The sequence below is a fragment of the Ovis aries genome, chromosome X (assembly GCF_016772045.2).
Source record: "Ovis aries strain OAR_USU_Benz2616 breed Rambouillet chromosome X, ARS-UI_Ramb_v3.0, whole genome shotgun sequence".
NCBI classification, from domain to species: Eukaryota; Metazoa; Chordata; class Mammalia; order Artiodactyla; family Bovidae; genus Ovis; species Ovis aries.
Window position 1 is genome coordinate 48619254 of NC_056080.1, and position 17812 is coordinate 48637065.

The 17812-nt window shown below is 41.4% G+C and overlaps 1 non-coding gene across 1 annotated transcript; it reads right to left on the reverse strand.

Annotated features, from left to right (window-relative positions):
* Positions 1-17364: 17364 nt before the first annotated feature.
* TRNAW-CCA (transfer RNA tryptophan (anticodon CCA)) lies at positions 17365-17436 on the reverse strand. The gene has a single exon. It is a non-coding gene; the product is annotated as a tRNA-Trp (tRNA).
* Between the last annotated feature and the right edge of the window lie 376 nt (positions 17437-17812).

Here is a 17812-nt window from a genome sequence, read left to right on the forward strand (position 1 = left end):
CTGCACCAAGACATGGCCCCAATATAACTTATCTGATAGTGAAAGATGGCCCCCTGAGGGCACGCTTAATTACAACACCATCTTACTGTTAGGTCTTTCTTGTAAATGGGAGGGGAAATGGTTTAGAAACCCCTCATGTACAGGCTTTCTTTGCTTTAAGAAAAGACTCCACCTTATGTAAGAATTGTGGGTTTTCTCAATCTGTACTGCTTGTAGTTTCTTCTGAATCTCTAAGTCCAAACTGTTACCTTTATCCGGGACTGACTAAATCAAATCCCGCAGAACCTCACCAGTCCCTGTCAACACCACCAGTCATTCCTACTTCAAAGCTATATCCTTCTTTCCTTCCATTACAAGAAGTAGCAAATGGAGAATGGGGGCAAGTATGTGTCCATATTCCTTTCCTTCTCCAGGACCTAGAGCAAATTAAAATATGCCTGGTAAATTTCACCAGTAAGCCAGATAAATATATAGAAAATTTCCAGGGTCTTACACAATCCTTTGACCTAGCCTGGAGAGACACTATGTTGCTACTAAACCAAACCTTCACTGGAGGAGACAGAGAAAAGCTAATTAAAGGTGCTCAAGAATGGAGAGCTGAATGGTATGCTATTAATGCATGGGGCAGGTCAAGTGAGCAATTAGCCCAATTTCCCATGGGCTGCCAAGCGGTGCCCCATCAATGACCCTAATTGGGCTCCAGATAAGGATGATAGGGGTGGTTGGGATAGAAAGCATTTTATTACCTGCACTATTGAAGGGTTAAAAGGGGCATGAACTGAGCCTTTAAATTACTCAAAGTTATCCAAAGTAAATCAGGGAGAAAAGGAAAGTCCTCTGGCTTTTATGTAAAAACTCAGGGAGGCATTGAGAAAACATATTCCAACGAACCATACTCCAGTGGTCTATGGAGGGCTAAATTCTTCTTTTTTCTTTTTTAATTTTTATTTAAATTTCATCTTCATGAAAATTTAACTTGCATTTCATGAGTGTTTGAGGAATGTTCATGATTATTGGTGATTTTAATCTCATTTTCTATGAACTGATTTTTCATATCTTCTTCCCATTTTTTAAAATATATTTATTTTATTTGGAGGCTAATTACTTTACAATATTGTAGTGGTTTTTACCACACGTTGACATGAATCAACCATAGGTTCCCAATCCTGAAATCCCCTCCCACATCCTTCCCCATCTCATCCCTCTGGGTCATCCCAGGACACCAGCCCTGAGCACCCTGTCTCATGCTTCAAACCTGGACTGGCGATCTGTTTCACATATGATAATATACGTGTTTCAACGCTATTCTCTCAGATAATCACACCCTCGCCTTCTCCCACAGAGTCCAAAAGACTATTATATACATCGGTGCCTCTTTTGCTGTCTCACATATAGGGTTATCGTTACCATCTTTCTGAATTCCATATATATCCGTTATTGGTGTTTTTCTTTCTGGCTTACTTCATTCTGTATAATAAGCTCCAGTTTCATCCACCTCATTAGAATTAATTCAAATGTATTCTTTTTTAATGGCTGAGTAATATTCCATTATGTATATGTACCACAGCTTTCTTATCCATTTGTCTGCTGATGGACATCTAGATAGCTTCCATGTTCTAGCTATTGTAAATAGTGCTGTGATGAATATTGGGATACATGTATCTCCTTCAATTCTGGTTTCCTCGGTGTGGATGCCCAGCAGTGAGATTGCTGGGTCATATGGCAGGTCTACTTCCAGATTTTTAAGGCATCTCCACACTGTTCTCCATAGTGGCTGTACTAGTTTGCATTCCCACCAACAGTGTAAGAGGGTTCGCTTCTCTCCACACCCTCTCCAGCATTTATTGTTTGTAGATTTTTCTATAGCAGCCATTCTGACCAGCGTGATATGGTACCTCATTTTGGTTTTGATTTGCATTTCTCTGATAATGAGGGATGTTGAGCATCTTTTCATGTGTTTGTTAGCCATCTGTATGTCTTCTTTGGAGAAATGTCTGTTTAGTTATTTTGCCCATTTTTTGATGGCATCATTTATTTTTCTGGAGTTGAGCTGCAGGAGTTGCTTTTATATGTTTGAGATTAATTCTTTGTCAGTTGCTTTGTTTGCCATTATTTTTTCCCATTCTGAAGGCTGTCTTCTCACTTTGCTTATAATTTCCTTCTTTGTGCAAAATCTTTTAAGTTTAATTAGGTCCCATTTGTTTATTTTTGCTTTTATTTCCATTACTCTGGGAGGTGGGTCATAGAGGATCCTGCTGTGATGTATGTCAGAGAGTGTTTCGCCTATGTTTTCCTCTAGGAGTTTTATAGTTTCTGGTCTTATGTTTAGATCTTTAATCCATTTTGAGTTTGTTTTTGTCTATGGTGTTAGAAAGTGTTATTGTTTCATTCTTTTACAAGTGGTTGGCCAGTTTTCCCAGCACCACTTGTTAAAGAGATTATCTTTAATTCATTGTATATTGTTGCCTCCTTTGTCAAAGATAAGGTGTCCATATGTGCATGAATTTATCTCTGGGTTTTCTATTTTGTTCCATTGATCTATATTTCTGTATTTGTGCCAGTACCATACTGTCTTGATGACTGTAGCTCTTTAGTAGAGCCTGAAGTCAGGTAGGTTGATTCCTCCACTTCCATTCTTCTTTCTCAAGACTGCTTTGGCTATTCGAGGTTTTTTGTATTTTCATACAAATTGTGAAATTATTTGTTCTAGCTCTGTGAAAAATACCGTTGGTAGCTTGATAAGGATTGCATCAAATCTATAGATTGCTTTGGATAGTATAGTCATTTTCACAATACTGATTCTTCCAATCCATGAACATGGTATATGTGTCCAACTATTTGTGTCCTCTTTGATTTCTTTCATCAGTGTTTTACACTTTTCTATATATAGTTATTTTGTTTCTTTAGGTAGACATATTCATAAGTACTTAATTCTTTTCATTGCAATGGTGAATGGAATTGTTTCCTTAATTTCCCTTTCTGTTTTCTCATTGTTAGTGTATAGGGTTGCAAGGGATTTCAGTGCGTTAATTTTACTTCCTGCAATTTCACTGTATCCATTGATTAGCTCTAATAATTTTCTGGTAGAGTCTTTAGGGGTTCTATGTAGAGGATCATGTCATCTGCAAACAGTGAGAGTTTTACTTCTTCTTTTCCAATCTGAGTTCCTTTTATTTATTTATTTTTCTCTGATTGCTGTGGACAAAACTTGCAAAACTATGTTGAATAGTAGTGGTGAGAGTGCTTGTTCCTACCCTGAGTCTGAAGTCAGGGCAGTGGCTGGGAGGAGACACCCCGTGTCCGAGGTCAGAGGCGGCAGCTGGGAAGAGCCACCTCATGCCGGAGGCCAAGGGCAGTGACCCTGAGGAGCCACCCTGAGCTCGAGGCCAGGGGCGGCAGCTTGGAGGAGCCACCCACGTCCAAGGCCAGGGCCCCCAGCCGGGAGGAGCAAAGCAAGGAGCGGTGGCTGTGCAGGCGCAGGAGGGTCTAGAGGAGCTATCCCACGTTGAAGGTCAGGAACGGTGGTGGTAAGGAGATACCCCTCATCCAAGGTAAGGAGCAGTGGCTGTGCTTTGCTGGAGCAGCTGTGAAGAGATATGCCCAAGTCCAAGGTAAGAGAAATCCAAGTAAGATGGTAGGTGTTGCAAGAGGGCATCAGAGGGCAGACACACTGAAACCATACTCACAGAAAACTAGTCAATCTAATCACACTAGGACCACAGCCTCTTCTAACTCAATGAAACCAAGCAATGCCTGCGGGGCAACCCAAGACGGGCAGGTCATGGTGGAGAGGTCTGACAGAACGTGGTCCACTGGAGAAGGGAATGGTAAGTCACTTCAGTATTTTTACCTTGAGGAACCAATGAAAGTATGAAAAGGCAATATGATAGGATACCAAAAGAGGAACTCCCCAGGTCATTAGGCGCCCAATATGCTACTGGAGATCAGAGGAGAAATAGCTACAGAAAGAACGAAGGGATGGAGCCAAAGCAAAAACAATACCCAGCTGTGGATGTGACTGGTGATAGAAGGAAGATCCAATGCTGTAAAGAGCAATATTGCATAGGAACCTGGAATGTCAGGTCCATGAATCAAGGCAAATTGGAAGTGGTCAAACAAGAGATGGCAAGGGTAAATGTTGACATTCTATGAATCAGTGAACTAAAATGGACTGGAATGGGCGAATTTAACTCAGATGACCATTATATCTACTACTGCGGGCAGGAATCCCTCAGAAGAAATGGAGTAGCCATCATAGTCAACAAAAGAGTCAGACACGGGGTGTCTCCTCCCGGCCGCCACTGGCGTCGGACATGGGGTAGCTCCTCCCGGCCACCGCCTGATGAACAATGGAATGAGGTTCTATTAACCCTGGGGTTCTTCATTTCTTCCTTTTCTATTGCTTTAGGTGTAGAGTTTGGTTATTTATTTGACTTTTTTCTTGTTTCTTGAGGTAAGCCTGTATTGCTATGAACCTTCCCCTTAGCACTGTTTTTACAGTGTCCCACACGTTTTGGGTTGTTGTGTTTCCATCTTCATTCATTTCTATGCTTATTTTGATTTATTTTTGATTTCTTCTGTGATTTGTTGTTTATTCAGCAGCGTGTTTTACAGCCGCCATATGCTGAAATTTTTAAGTTTTCTTTTTTTTTTTCTTGTAATTGACATCTAATCTTACTGCCTTGTGGTCCAAAAAGGTGAATTGGAATGATTTCATTTTCTTTGAATTTACCAAGGCTAAATTTCTGGCCCAGGATGTGATCTACCCTGGAGAAGGTTCCGTGTGCGCTTGAGAATAAGGTGAAATTCATTTTGGGGGGGGGGTGAAATGTCTTATAGATAACAAATTAGGTCTAACTGGTCCTTTGTGTCATTTAAAGCTTGTGTTTCCTTGTTAATTTAATGTTTAGTTGATCTATCCGTAGGTGTGAGTCGGATATTAAAGTCTCCTACTATTAATGTGTTATTGTTAATTTCCCCTTTCATAGTTGTTAGCATTTGTCTTACATATTGTGGTGCTCCTATGTTGGGTGCATTTATATTTATAATTGTTATTTCTTCTTCTTGGATTGATCCTTTGATCATTATGTAGTGTTCTTCTTTGTCTCTTTACACAGCCATTATTTTAAAGTCTATTTTATCTGATATGAGTATTGCTACTCCTGCTTTTTTGGTCTCCATTTGTGTGAAATACCTTTTTCCAGCCCTTCACTTTCAGTCTGTATGTGTCCCTTGTTTTGTGGTGGGACTCTTGTAGACAGCATACATAGGGGTCTTGTTTTTGTATCCATTCAGCCAGTCTTTGCCTTTTGGTTGGGGCATTCAACCCATTTACATTTAAGGTAATTATTGATAAGTATGATCCCATTGCCATTTACTTTGTTGTTTTGGGTTCAGTTTATACACCCTTTTTGTTTCTTGTCTAGAAAAGAATCTTTAGCATTTCTTGAAGAGCTGGTTTGGTGGTGCTGAATTCTCCTAGCTTTTGCTTGTCTGCAAAGGTTTTGATTTCTCCTTCATATTTGAATGAGATCCTTGCTGAGTACAGTAAGCTGGGCTGTAGATTATTTTCTTTCATCACTTTAAGTATGTCCTGCCATTCTTTTCTGGCCTGAAGAGTTTCTATTGAAAGATCAGCTGTTACCCTTATGAGAATCCCCTTGTGTGTTATTTGTTATTTTTTACTTGCTGCTTTTAATATTTGCTCTTTGTGTTTGATCTTTGTTAATTTGATTAATATGTGTCTTAGGGTGTTTTGCCTTGGGTTTATCCTATTTGGGACTCTCTGGGTTTCTTGGACTTGGGTGATTATTTCCTTCCCCATTTTAGGGACGTTTTCAACTATTATCTCCTCAGGTATTTTCTCATGGCCTTTCTTTTTGTCTTCTTCTGGGACTCCAATGATTCAAATGCTGGGGTGTTTCACATTGTTCTGGAGGTCCCTGAGGTTGTCCTCATTTCTTTTAATTCATTTTTCTTTTTTCCTCTCTTCTTCATTTATTTCTACCATTCTATCTTCTACCTCACTTATCCTATCTTCTGTCTCCATTATTCTGCGATTTATTCCCTCCAGAGTGTTTTTGATCTCATTTATTGCATTATTCATTATTAATTAACTCATTTTTATTTCTTCTAGGTCTTTGCTAGACATTTATTGCATCTTTTCAATCCTTGTCTTCAGGCTGTTTATTTGTAACTCCATTTTGTTTTCAAGATTTGGATCATTTTTACTATCATTATTCTGAATTCTTTTCAGGTAGACTCCCTATCTCCTCCTCTTTTGTTTGGTTTGGTGGTCATTTATCATGTTCCTTTACCTGCTGAGTACTTCTCTGCCTCTGCCTTTTCATCTTGTTAAATTGCTGTGTTTGGGGGTGGCCTTTCTGTATTCTGGCAGTTTGTGGTTCCTCTTTATTGTGGAGGTTGCTCCCTGTGGGTGGGGTTGGACGAGTGGCTTGTCAAGGTTGCCTGGTTAGGGAAGCTTGCATCGGTGTTCTGGTGGGTGCTGCTGGATTTCTTCTTTCTGGAGTGCAATGAAATGTTCAGTAGTGAGTTTTGAGATGTCTATGGGTTTGGTGTGACTTTAGGCAGCCTGTACATTGAAGCTCAAGGCTATGTTCCTGCATTGCTGGAGAATTTGCATGGTATGTCTTGCTCTGGAACTTATTGGCTCTTGGGTGGTGCTTGGTTTCAATGCAAATACGGAGGCTTTTGGATTCAGTTCAGTTCAGTCACTCAGTCGTGTCCGACTCTTTGCGACCCCATGAATCGCAGCATGCCAGGCCTCCCTGTCCATCACCAGCTCCTGGAGTTCACTCAGACTCACGTCCATCGAGTCAGTGATGCCATCCAGCCATCTCATCCTCTGTCGTCCCCTTGTCCTCCTGCCCCCTTATCAATTAATGTTCCCTGGAGTCAGGAGTTATCTGGTGTTGTCAAGTTTGGGGCTTAAGCCTCCTGCTTTTGGTTTTCAGTCTTATTCTTACAGTAGCCTTAAGACTTCTCCATCCACACAGCACTGATGATAAAACTTATATGTTAATGGTGAAAATATTCTCCACAGTGAAGGACACCCAGAGAAGTTTGCAGAGTTACATGGAGAAGATAAGAGGGAGGAGGAGGAGGCAGATAGAAGTGACCAGGAGGTGAATAGGGGTAATTAAAAGGGGAGAGAGCAAGCTAGCCAGTAAACAATTGCCTATGTGCTCTCCACAGTCTGGAACCCTCAGAGAGGTTCATGGAGTAACGTAGAGAAGGGAAAATGTAGGAAGGAAATAGAGGTGGGCAGGAGGAGTAAAGAGGAGATCAAAAGGAGAGAAAGAGAGATCTAGGCAGTACTTTGTTCCCTAAGTGTTCTCCACAGCCCAGAACACACACAGAGATTCAGAGTTGAGTTGAGAAGAAAAGGGGAAGTGAGGAGATAGAGTTGACCTGAGGGAGAAAAAAGAAGTGTCAAAAGGGGAAGAGAATAATCAAGCCAGTAATCACACTCCTAAGATAAAATGTGTACTGAAGATTGGATTCTTAAAAGTACAAAATTGATAACAAATACCATAAAGCAAAGATTAAAAATCTAGAGTAGAGGTTAGACTCTCAAAAATACAATGTTAAAAAAAAAGTCCAAACAAAATCATAAAAAGTATAAGAAATATATATGAAGTTTGCTTTAAAAATAGGGTCTTTCTTTCTTTTTTTTTTTTTTGGCAAGGTAATAGTAGGTTATAAAAATTAAAATTAAAGGAGTAATAGAGGATTTTAAAAAAGGAAAAAAAATAAAAACATGATAATAGCAAAAACATATCTAGGAATTTCTCTTGAGCTGTTGCGGGCAGTGTGCAGTCAGTTCAATTTCAGATAGTTTCTTGTTCCAGCTTATACTTCTCAAGATCTATGGGCCCCTTCCAATGTAGTCAGTGTTAACTACAGAGATTTTTAATCTGTTGTACCTGTCACTTCCAAAGCAGTTTCCTCGGCTTATTTGTTTTTTTCTATTTGCATGTTCTTCAGTGTCTAATTTCCGCCCTGTCACAAGGGGGCGGAGGTAGTCTCTTGTTTAGGCTCACTTGTTCAGTTGTGCTGTGGGGAGGGAGGAACCTGCAATCAAATATCATTGGCATGTGTGGGGAGTGCTCGCAGTGCCTCAGCCACACTGGGTTTCCCCCACTCACGGCGTGTGTACTTTCCCAGTCTACACTGCTCAGGCTTCAGGTTGCTCTGCAGGGAGCAGGCCATGGGTTGCGTGCACTTCCTAGGTCTTAGCCACTCAGGTTCAGGTTCTCGGGTAGTCCACAAAGGCTCAGACTCTGTTGGGCCTGCGTTTTCTGCCCTTCCCAGGTCTGACCACCTCAGGTGACCAGGTGCTGGGCGAGCGCACTCTCCCCAGGAGGTCTTATCACCTCCCCAGTCCGAGCTGCTCAGTTTGTGGGGCATGCCCATCTCCATTGTGTCTCATCTTGGGAGGTGATCTCTGGCTGTGACTCTCAGTGGATGTCAACCATCCAGAATCCCAGGAAGTCTTTGGTTAAAAACTGGAAGCCTGTTTACAGTTTGGTAGGGGATGCCCTCTCTGGGGTTGAGGTTGCCCCTTTCCAGATCTGGCTGGACCCTCCTGCCCCCTGCCTCTGGCGGGAGATGCACTGGTCCATAGCCGGCTAGCTCTCCTCTGGTATTTGCTCAGTCCTTTGTTCTGTGAGCAGGCCGGCAGTGCCTTAAGTTAGGGCTTTTTGCAGGATAGTTTTTCTCTCTTTCTCTCTCTCTCTCTTTTCCCTCTCTCTGGCTATCCCACAGTTTAGGTTGTTCTCATGTTAGCTCCCTCAGATTGCCCTCAGGGCATTCAGGCCTGGTCCTTACCCTAAGCAATGCAGCCCACTCCTCCCAGTTCATCCCCCACTTGCTGGTGGCAGATGCGAGCATCTGGGGATACTTTTCTGTTAAGAGTTGCCGTTAGGCAGGTAATCTGTGGGTTTTATTTATTTATTTTTCCTCCCTGTTATGTTGCCCTCTGAGATTCCAAAACTTCCCCCAGGCCAGCCGGAGAGATGGTTTCCTGGTGTTTGGAAACTTCTCCTCTTTTAAGACTCTCTTCTGAGGATGGATCTCTGTCCCTAACTCTTTTATCTCTCTTTTTATCTTTTATATTTTGTCCTACCTCCTTTCGAAGACAATAGGCTGCTTTTCTTGGTGCCTGATGTCCTCTGCCAGCATTCAGAAGTTGTTTTGTGGAGTTTGCTCAGCTTTCAGATGCTCTTTCAATGAATTTGTGGGGGAGAAAGTGGTCTCCACGTCCTATTCCTCCACCATCTTAGGACAGCCCCCCAAATTATTCTTAAGGATAAATGTATTACTCAGTTGGCCCCAGACATTAGGAGGAAGCTCCAAAAGTTGGCTTTTGACCCAAAAAAAGATCTAGAGAGTCTCCAAAAAACTGCCACGTTTGTGTTTTATAATAGAGATAAAGAGGAGCATAAGGAGGAGGAGAGGAGAGATAAGGAAAAGACTGAAGCTCTCACTATGGCCCTACAGGGAGTTAACTATACAGTTCCAAAAGCAGGAGGGCAAAAGCTGATACGTGGAGCCCATTTCCACTGTGGCAAGGAGGGACAAAGCCCATTTCCACTGTGGCAAGGAGGGACAAAGGGAAAATGCCCCCAGGCTAAGGTACCAGCACCTAAGCCATGTCCCCTTTGTCGAGGTGATCACTAGGGGAGAGACTGCCCTCAGAAACATGGGTCTCTGGGGCTAGTTCCTCAGACCCAAGATCAAAACTGATGGGACTCAGGGTTTCCCACTTTGGCTCCCATCTTCATCACAGCACAGGAGCCTTGGGTAACTCTGACTGGAGGAGGCCACTCTGCTAACTTTCTTCTTGATATGGGAGCCACATTTTTGGCCCTTCTCTCTAATCCAGGACCTCCCTCAAGTAAATCAACCACTATACGTGGAATTTCTTGGAAGCCTATTACAAAATTCTTTACAGAACCATTGAACTGTGGCTGGGATTCCATTCTCTTTTCCCATGCCTTCCTAATAATACCAGCAAGCCCAACTCCCATCCTGGGAAGAGATATACTATCTAAGATGCAAGCTTCAATCCATATGAAAGTGGAATCCTCAGAAAACTTATTCTTTTTAATTTATTTTAATATAAACATTTATTTTAATTGGAGGCTAATTACTTTACAATATTGTAGTGGTTTTGCCATATGTTGACATGAAACCACAGAAAACTTTTGTGTACCCCGAACAGAAATAGATATTAACCCTGAGGTTGGGCAACTGGAGGAAAGATAGGAAGAGCAGTCTCTGCTCAGCCAACAGAGATAACTCTTAAAGGTCCTAATAACTTTCCCCATCAAAAACAATATCCCCTAAAACCAGAGGCATGACAGGGACTCATTCCCCTAATTTAAAATCTCAAAGAACAGGGGCTCTTAGTTAAATGAAACAGCCTAGCACCTAGTACAAGGCCTTTGTCTCATTAATGAAGCTGTAATTCCATTACATCCTGTGCTGCCTAATCCCTATGCTTTACTTTCCCAGATCCCAGAAATGGCAGCCTGGTTTACTGTATTAGATTTAAAGAATGTCTTATTTTGTATTCCTCTAGCCCAAAGTTCACAATTCTTGTTTGCTTTGGAGGATCCATTTGGTTCTCTACCCAAATAACTTGGACAATGTTGCCTCAAGGATTCAGAGATAGTCCTCACTTGTTTGGACTGGCTTTGTCTTAAGACCTAGCTATGTTTTAGGCACCAGAGCCTATAAAAACTATCCAGTATGTAGATGATATTTTCCTCTGTTCTGACACAAAGGAACCATGTGACCCAGCTACCTGTAATCATCTTAATTATCTAGCCCAATGTGCTTGCAAAATGTCAAAATCTAAACCTCGGATATGCCAACAGGAAGTTAAATATTTAGGACTCAAACTTTCACATGGAACCTGAGCCTTAGGGAAGGAAAGAATAAAAACCATCTTACAACATCTTTGCCCTAGTACTATTAGACAACTCCCTGGTTCCCTTGGCATAACTGGCTATTGCCAAATTTGGATTCCTGGATATGGAGAGCTGGCTTGACCTCTATATAACTTATTAAAAGAGACTCGACAATCAGGACAAAAGATATTACAATGGGAATCTGAAGAAATATATGCATTTAAAACTTTACAATAGGCTCTTCATCAGGCCCCTGCTCTCAGTCTGCCTACAGGAGACCAATTTAATCTTTTTATAATAGAGAGATCAAGAATACCACTGGGAGACCTAACACAACCCAAAGGAAACTCACAAAAACCAGTTGATTATTTGAGCAAAGAACTTGATCCTGTAGCTCAAGGATGGCCACATTGTCTATGGATAGTGGCCTCAGTAGACCTATTAATTCCTGAAGCTACTAAATTAATTATAGGCCGAGATATGATGGTCTATACTTCACATGATATTTCCGGAATTTTGAACTCCAAGGGAAGTTTGTGGATATCAGACAATCGGCTTCTCAGATACCAATCCTTGCTCTTAGAAGGGCCCATAATTCAGCTAAAAACTTGCTCAACTTGAAACCTGGCTGTATCCCTTCCTAAGTCATTAGATTAACAAAAAGCAGAGCATGACTGTCATCAAGTCCTAGCTTTAAATTGCTAGGCAAGTGAGGCCTTAAAAGATAAGCCATTAGAAAATCCAGATGTAACTGTTTACAGAGGGCAGCTCTTTACAGAGTAAGGAGAACCTAAATCAGGATCTCAAAAATTATTTACTTCTAGGTTAAAAAACAACTGAACTAACACAACACATCACTAATTTAGACCAGGAGCTGACTATGGTTCAGATCATGAATGCCTTATTGCAAAATTCAGACTTAAATTGAAGAAAGTAGGGAAAACCACTAGGCCATTTAGGCATGACCTGAATCAAATCCCTTACTGATTATACAGTGAAAGTGACAAACATATTCAAGGGATTAGATCTGATAGAGTGCCTGAAGAACTATGGATGGAGGTTTCATGATATTGTACATGAGGCAGTGATCAAGGAAGAAAAACAAATCCAAGAAAAAAGAAATGCAACAAGGCAAAATGGTTGTCTGGGGAGGCCTTACATATAGCTGTGAAAAGAAGTGAAAGGCAAAGGAGAAAAGGAAAGATATACCCATCTGAATGTAAAGTTCCAAAGAACAGCAAAGAGAGAGAAGAAAGCCTTCCTCAGTGATCAATGCAAAAAGACAGAAGAAAACAATAGAATGGGAAATACTAGAGATCTCTTCAAGAAAATTAGGGATACCAAGGGAACATTTCATGCAAAGATAGGCACAATAAAGGACATAAACGGTTTGGAACTAACAGAAGCAGAAAGAGATTAAGAAGAGGTGGCAAAAATACATAGAAGAACTATACAAAAAAGATCTAAATGCCCCAGATAACCACGATAGTGTGATCATTCATCTAGAGCCAGATATCTTGGAGTGTGAAGTTAAGTGGGTCTTAAGAAGCAGTATTATGAACAAAGTTAGAGGAGGTGATGGAATTCCAGCTAAGCTATTTCAAATCCTAAAAGATGATGCTGTGAAAGGTGCTGCACTCTATATGCCAGGGAATTTAGAAAACTCAGTGGAGGCCACAGGACTGGAAAAGGACATTTTTCATTTCAATACCATAGAAGGACAATGCCAAAGAACATTCAAACTACTGCACAATTGCACTCATTTCACATGCTAGCAAAGCAATGTTCAGAATTCTCCAAGATAGGCTTCAACAATACATAAACTGAGAACTTCCAGATGTTCAAGCTGTATTAGGAAAAGCAGAAGAACCAGAGATCAAATTGCTAACATCCACTGGATCAGAGTTAAAGCAAGAAAATTCCAGGAAACCATCTGCTTCTGCTCCATTGACTATGCTAAATCCTTTGACTGTGTTTAAAATTCTTAAAGAGATGAGAATACCAGACCACCTTACCTGCCTCCTGTGGAACCTGTATGCAGGTCAAGGAGCAGCAGTTAGAACCGGACATGGAACAATGGACTGGTTCCACATTGGGAAAGGTGTACGTCAAGGTCACCCTGCTTACTTACATGCAGAATATGTCATGCAAAATGCTGTGCTGGCCAAAGCACAAGCTGGAATCCAGGTTGTCAGGAGAAATATCAATAATCTCAGATATGCAGATAACACCACACATATGGCAGAAAATGAAGAGGAAATAAAGAACCTCTTGATGAAAGTGAAAGAGGAGAGTGAAAAAGCTAGCTTAAAACTTAACATTCAAAAAATGAAGATCACAGCATGTAGTCCCATCACTTGTTGGAAAATAGATAGAGAAAAAAATGGAAATAGTGACAGGTTTTGTTTTCTTGGACTCCAAAATCACTCCAGACGGGTACACAGCCATGATATTAAAAGCCACCTGCTGCTTGGAAGAAAAGGTTTGACATACCTAGACAGCATTTTAAAAAGCAGGGACATTACTTTGCTGTATAGGTCTGTATAGTCAAAGGCCTGTATAGTCAAAGGTCTGTATAGTCAAAGCTATGGTTTTCCAGTAGGTATGTATGGATGTGAGGATTGGACCATAAAGAAGTCTGAGTGCCAAAGAACTGATATTTTTGAATTGTGGTGTTGGAGAAGACTCTTGAGAATCCCTTGGAATGCAAGGAGATCAAACCAGTCAATCCTAAAGGAAATCAATCCTGAATCTTCATTGGAGGGACTGATGCTGATATGAGACTCCAATACTTGGCCCCCTGATGTGAAGAGCCGACTTATTGGAAAAGACCCTGATGCTGTGAAAGACGGAAGGCAGGAGGCAAAGGGCCTGAAAGAGGACAAGATGGTAGGATGGCACCACCGACTCAATGGACATGAGTTTGAGCCAACCCTGGGAGATGGTGAAGGACAGAGAAGCCTGGCATACTTCAGCCCATGGGATTGCAAAGAGTCAGACATGCCTGAGTGACTGAACAACAACAATTTAGCTTCTTTCCAAAAATAACTACAATCCTTAAGATAAGGGAATATCACAATATAAGGAAAATGAAAGGTCTCTATATATAATCCTGGAGATATGGTGTTAGTAAACTAAAAGCTATTCGTAACAATATCCCCACCTTAACTCCCATATGGGAAGGACCCTACTCTGTTATGCTTTCTTCACCCACCACTGTGAAGGTTACAGGTATTGGCGCCCAGATTCATCACACATGGATAAAAACTTGGAATCCTTCAGGAGAGAATCAAGAAGGTCATCCAACATCCCCAGAGGAGAGTTCACAGTATTCAGAATATCAATACACCTCTTTGGAAGGATTGAAAGGATTATGCAAGAAAAGTCCAAGATCTATAAAGTCAAGTCCATGCAATGACTGCCCCACTCTTTCTTTTGGGGCCATCTTACTGAATTTAATATCAATTTCCCCCTGGTGGAGACCTCTGATCGTCTTATTTTACTCTTATTACTTTTTGGCCCTTGTATTTTAAATCGTCTTTCTTGCTTTGCAATCTCTCCCATAGAAGCTTCAGATGGTAATGGTTATGGAAATGGAACCAAAGATAATATACCTAATTCCACTAGAACGTCCTACGTGTGGAGACCTAACTGCCATTCCCTAATGATGCCCCTGTCCAGCTCAAAGAAACCAGAGCAGTCGTCTCCCATTTCCCCATTGGCAGTTAACATCTCCATTTCCAGAGAGGGTTGGGGGAGGATTGAGGTAGAAATTGTTAGTGAGTGTAGGAACTCTGAGACCTCAGCTGGTTTCATAAACATCTCACTCTATTAAACTGAAACTGTACCCTTTGTCCTGAATTCCTGGCTATCAGTGGAATGTGTCCTTCATCTATAAATTATCAGCACTCAGATCCAGGAAAAGGTAGTAATTAACTCCTGTTCAATATGCCTGAAGGAAAAACAGCAGGTGATCATTAATCTTTAGCCCATATATCTGGTCCATTGTAAAATGGCTGGGAGACATGAGAAAAAGTTACAGGATTTCAACTTAACGTCTAAGAAAACTTATAATCAAAAGATCAAAAGAAGCCTTAAAGATGTCAAGTTAAACATTGTGACCCTTAAGCTGACTGGTTAGAAATGAAATATGTTAAAAGTAAGAACCAATTAAAAGTGGACAAATCAGTGGTAGTGATATAAACTGCTGTAAGTACCAACTCTTCAGGTCACTTCACCCCCTCTCAGGTTCTATGTTGAAAGCTTTGTATTTTCTTTCTCTCTGAAATTAATCCTGTTTGCTTGCTACCATGAGTGTTTGTGTGTGTGAAAAGTTCATTCTTCAGCCCCACAAATGAATGTGGATTCCTCTTTTACTGCTTGTGAGCTTAACTCCTCCAGCAGTCACCCCAGAGTCATTTCAGCTCCTCTTATATTTCTTGGATTCTGCTTCCAGCAATCTAAGACCACCGGGGCTGCTCAGGTCATTGAATGGTCAATTCTTATTGCAATCCCCAGATGAGCAAATATTTTAATTAATGAGTGGATTTCCCTATGAGATCAGTGCATGGCATGAGAACTAAGCCTCCATCCCTCCAGTCAATTTCTCAGTTACCTAAGAAAACGGTAACCATTCAGAGGGAATCTTGTCTCTTTTCTTCAGAGCAAAGCTCTTATGTGTATTTCTTATTTTTGTCCCAAGACATTCTATAAAGGCAGTCAAAATGAGGAAAAGTGTCAGATCAGCCTCTTACCTAACCACTCAGCCAGGACCACTCAGGCCCCTATAATGGAGCAACCTCAGTATCTTTCAACCAAACTCTGGGTATTCCTTGATATTTTTCAATCGAGTCCCTCCCCCCCCCCCAAGAACCTTGCGCCTGGGTGGGTATCCCCTTGGGCATCTTTCAGCCAGGCCCTCATCCAGTATCCCTTGATTGGTTGGGAATTTCTCAGTATCTTTCAACTGAGCCCCACTCAGTGTCTAGACCATGAGTGGGGATGCCTCAGATATTTCACCCCCCACCCCAGTATCTTTCCAACTGGGAGGGGGCAGGTAACCTGCTCCACCAGCAAATAAAATTGAGAATCTCAACCAATATGGGAGATTTGAGAACCAGGCTGCTGCTGATGCTGCTAAGTCACTTCAGTCATTTCCAACTCTGTGCAACCCCATAGACGGCAGCCCACCAGGCTGTCCTGTCCCTGGGATTCTCCAGGCAAGAACACTGGAGTGGGTTGCTATTTCCTTCTCCAATGCATGAAAGTGAAAAGTAAAAGTCAAGTCACTCAGTCGTGTCTGACTCTAGCGACCCCATGGATTGCAGCCTACCAGGCTCCTCCGTCCATGGGATTTTCTAGGCAAAAGTACTGGAGTGGGGTTCCATTGCCTTCTCCGTTGAGAACCAGGAGAGACTCAAATTTGTCTGCATTCCCCAAGGAGGCAGATGAGCGCAGTGGGCTGCTGCTGGTAACAAAGCTCTGGTAATACGTGGAGTTCAGGTGAAGGAAGGAAGTCCACCTTGGGTTGCTTTGTCAGTTACCATAACTGTTGACTAGAAGATGTACAAATTGAGAGTCTCAAGTTAAACTTTATTTGGGGAAAAATGAGGATGGCAGCCCAGGAGCCAGGACCTCATATAGCTATAAGAGACTGCTCCAAAGAGGCAGTCAGGGAAGGTCAATATATAAGATGTTGGTGAAGATGGAGTTCAATGCAATCAAGAACTTACTTTACAAAAGGTTTTCTGCTAGTCACAAGGAGACAATGTCACCATGAAGGGATTTATTGTTTTGTAGATGTGAGGAGATGCAAAAATTGCAACCATGAAATCAGCTCCTGAAAATATCCAACTATATAAAGACCTGTTCCATCAGAGTGCCTCAGGAGGGGAATGTTGAAGGTCAACTGCTACAGCACAGGGTTCAGTCTCTGCAGAGGCAGATGGAAAATGCCCTTTCTGTTGTTGTTCAGTCTCTGGCAAATGCTCTTGGCAAGTGCCAATTTGTAGTTGAGAGGTGAGTGTCGTTTTGACAACACATATTTTATTTTCCTTAAATTTTCTTTTAAGAATGAGTTACTTTTCTTGTTGATAAATGTATGACAGATGGATTAAAGTCTAATTTGACTTCTAGTCAAATACTATCTATACTTAATATTGATAACTCTAAGGACATGTCTATATTAATCAAACCAACAAGCTTAAGTCACCTTCAATAGCAGATATCAAATCAGTACAGAATATTTCCCAGATCATGGATCCTAAAATTTATTTCGGCCAATTTTCTATATGAAGTGAAGTGAAGTCGTTCAGTTGTATCCAACTCTTTGTGACCCCATGGACTGTAGCCTACCAGGCTTCTCAGTCCATGGGATTTTCCAGGCAAGAGTACCGGAGTGGGTTGCCATTTCTTTCTCCAGAGGATCTTCCCAACCCAGGAATTGAACCCGGGTCTCCCGCATTGGAGGCAGGTGCTTTACCCACTTAGCCACCAGGGAAACCCTCTAATTTGTAAGTGCTTAATTTCAAGTAAAATAAAATATTTCATTTACAAGTTAACTTTTACACAAATGCCAAACCAGAAATTTCACTTTTTTCGCTTGAGTTCAAAAAGCTATTGCCAATTTCCCACTTTTTTTGAGGGCCTGGACACAGGGGGGAGAAATACCCTCTGGTGGGAGTTGGCTACAAGATGGAACAAAGTTTACCCATAACAAGAATAATCCCAAAGGTAAAATCCCAACCAACTTTCCACCACAGGCAGAGCCTGAAGCAATAGGGAAGGATTTCCCTGGTGTTGTCACATGTGAGCCCTGTCTTGTTATTAATATTTACCAAAGTCATTTTGTAAGTAACAAAACACATACAACAACA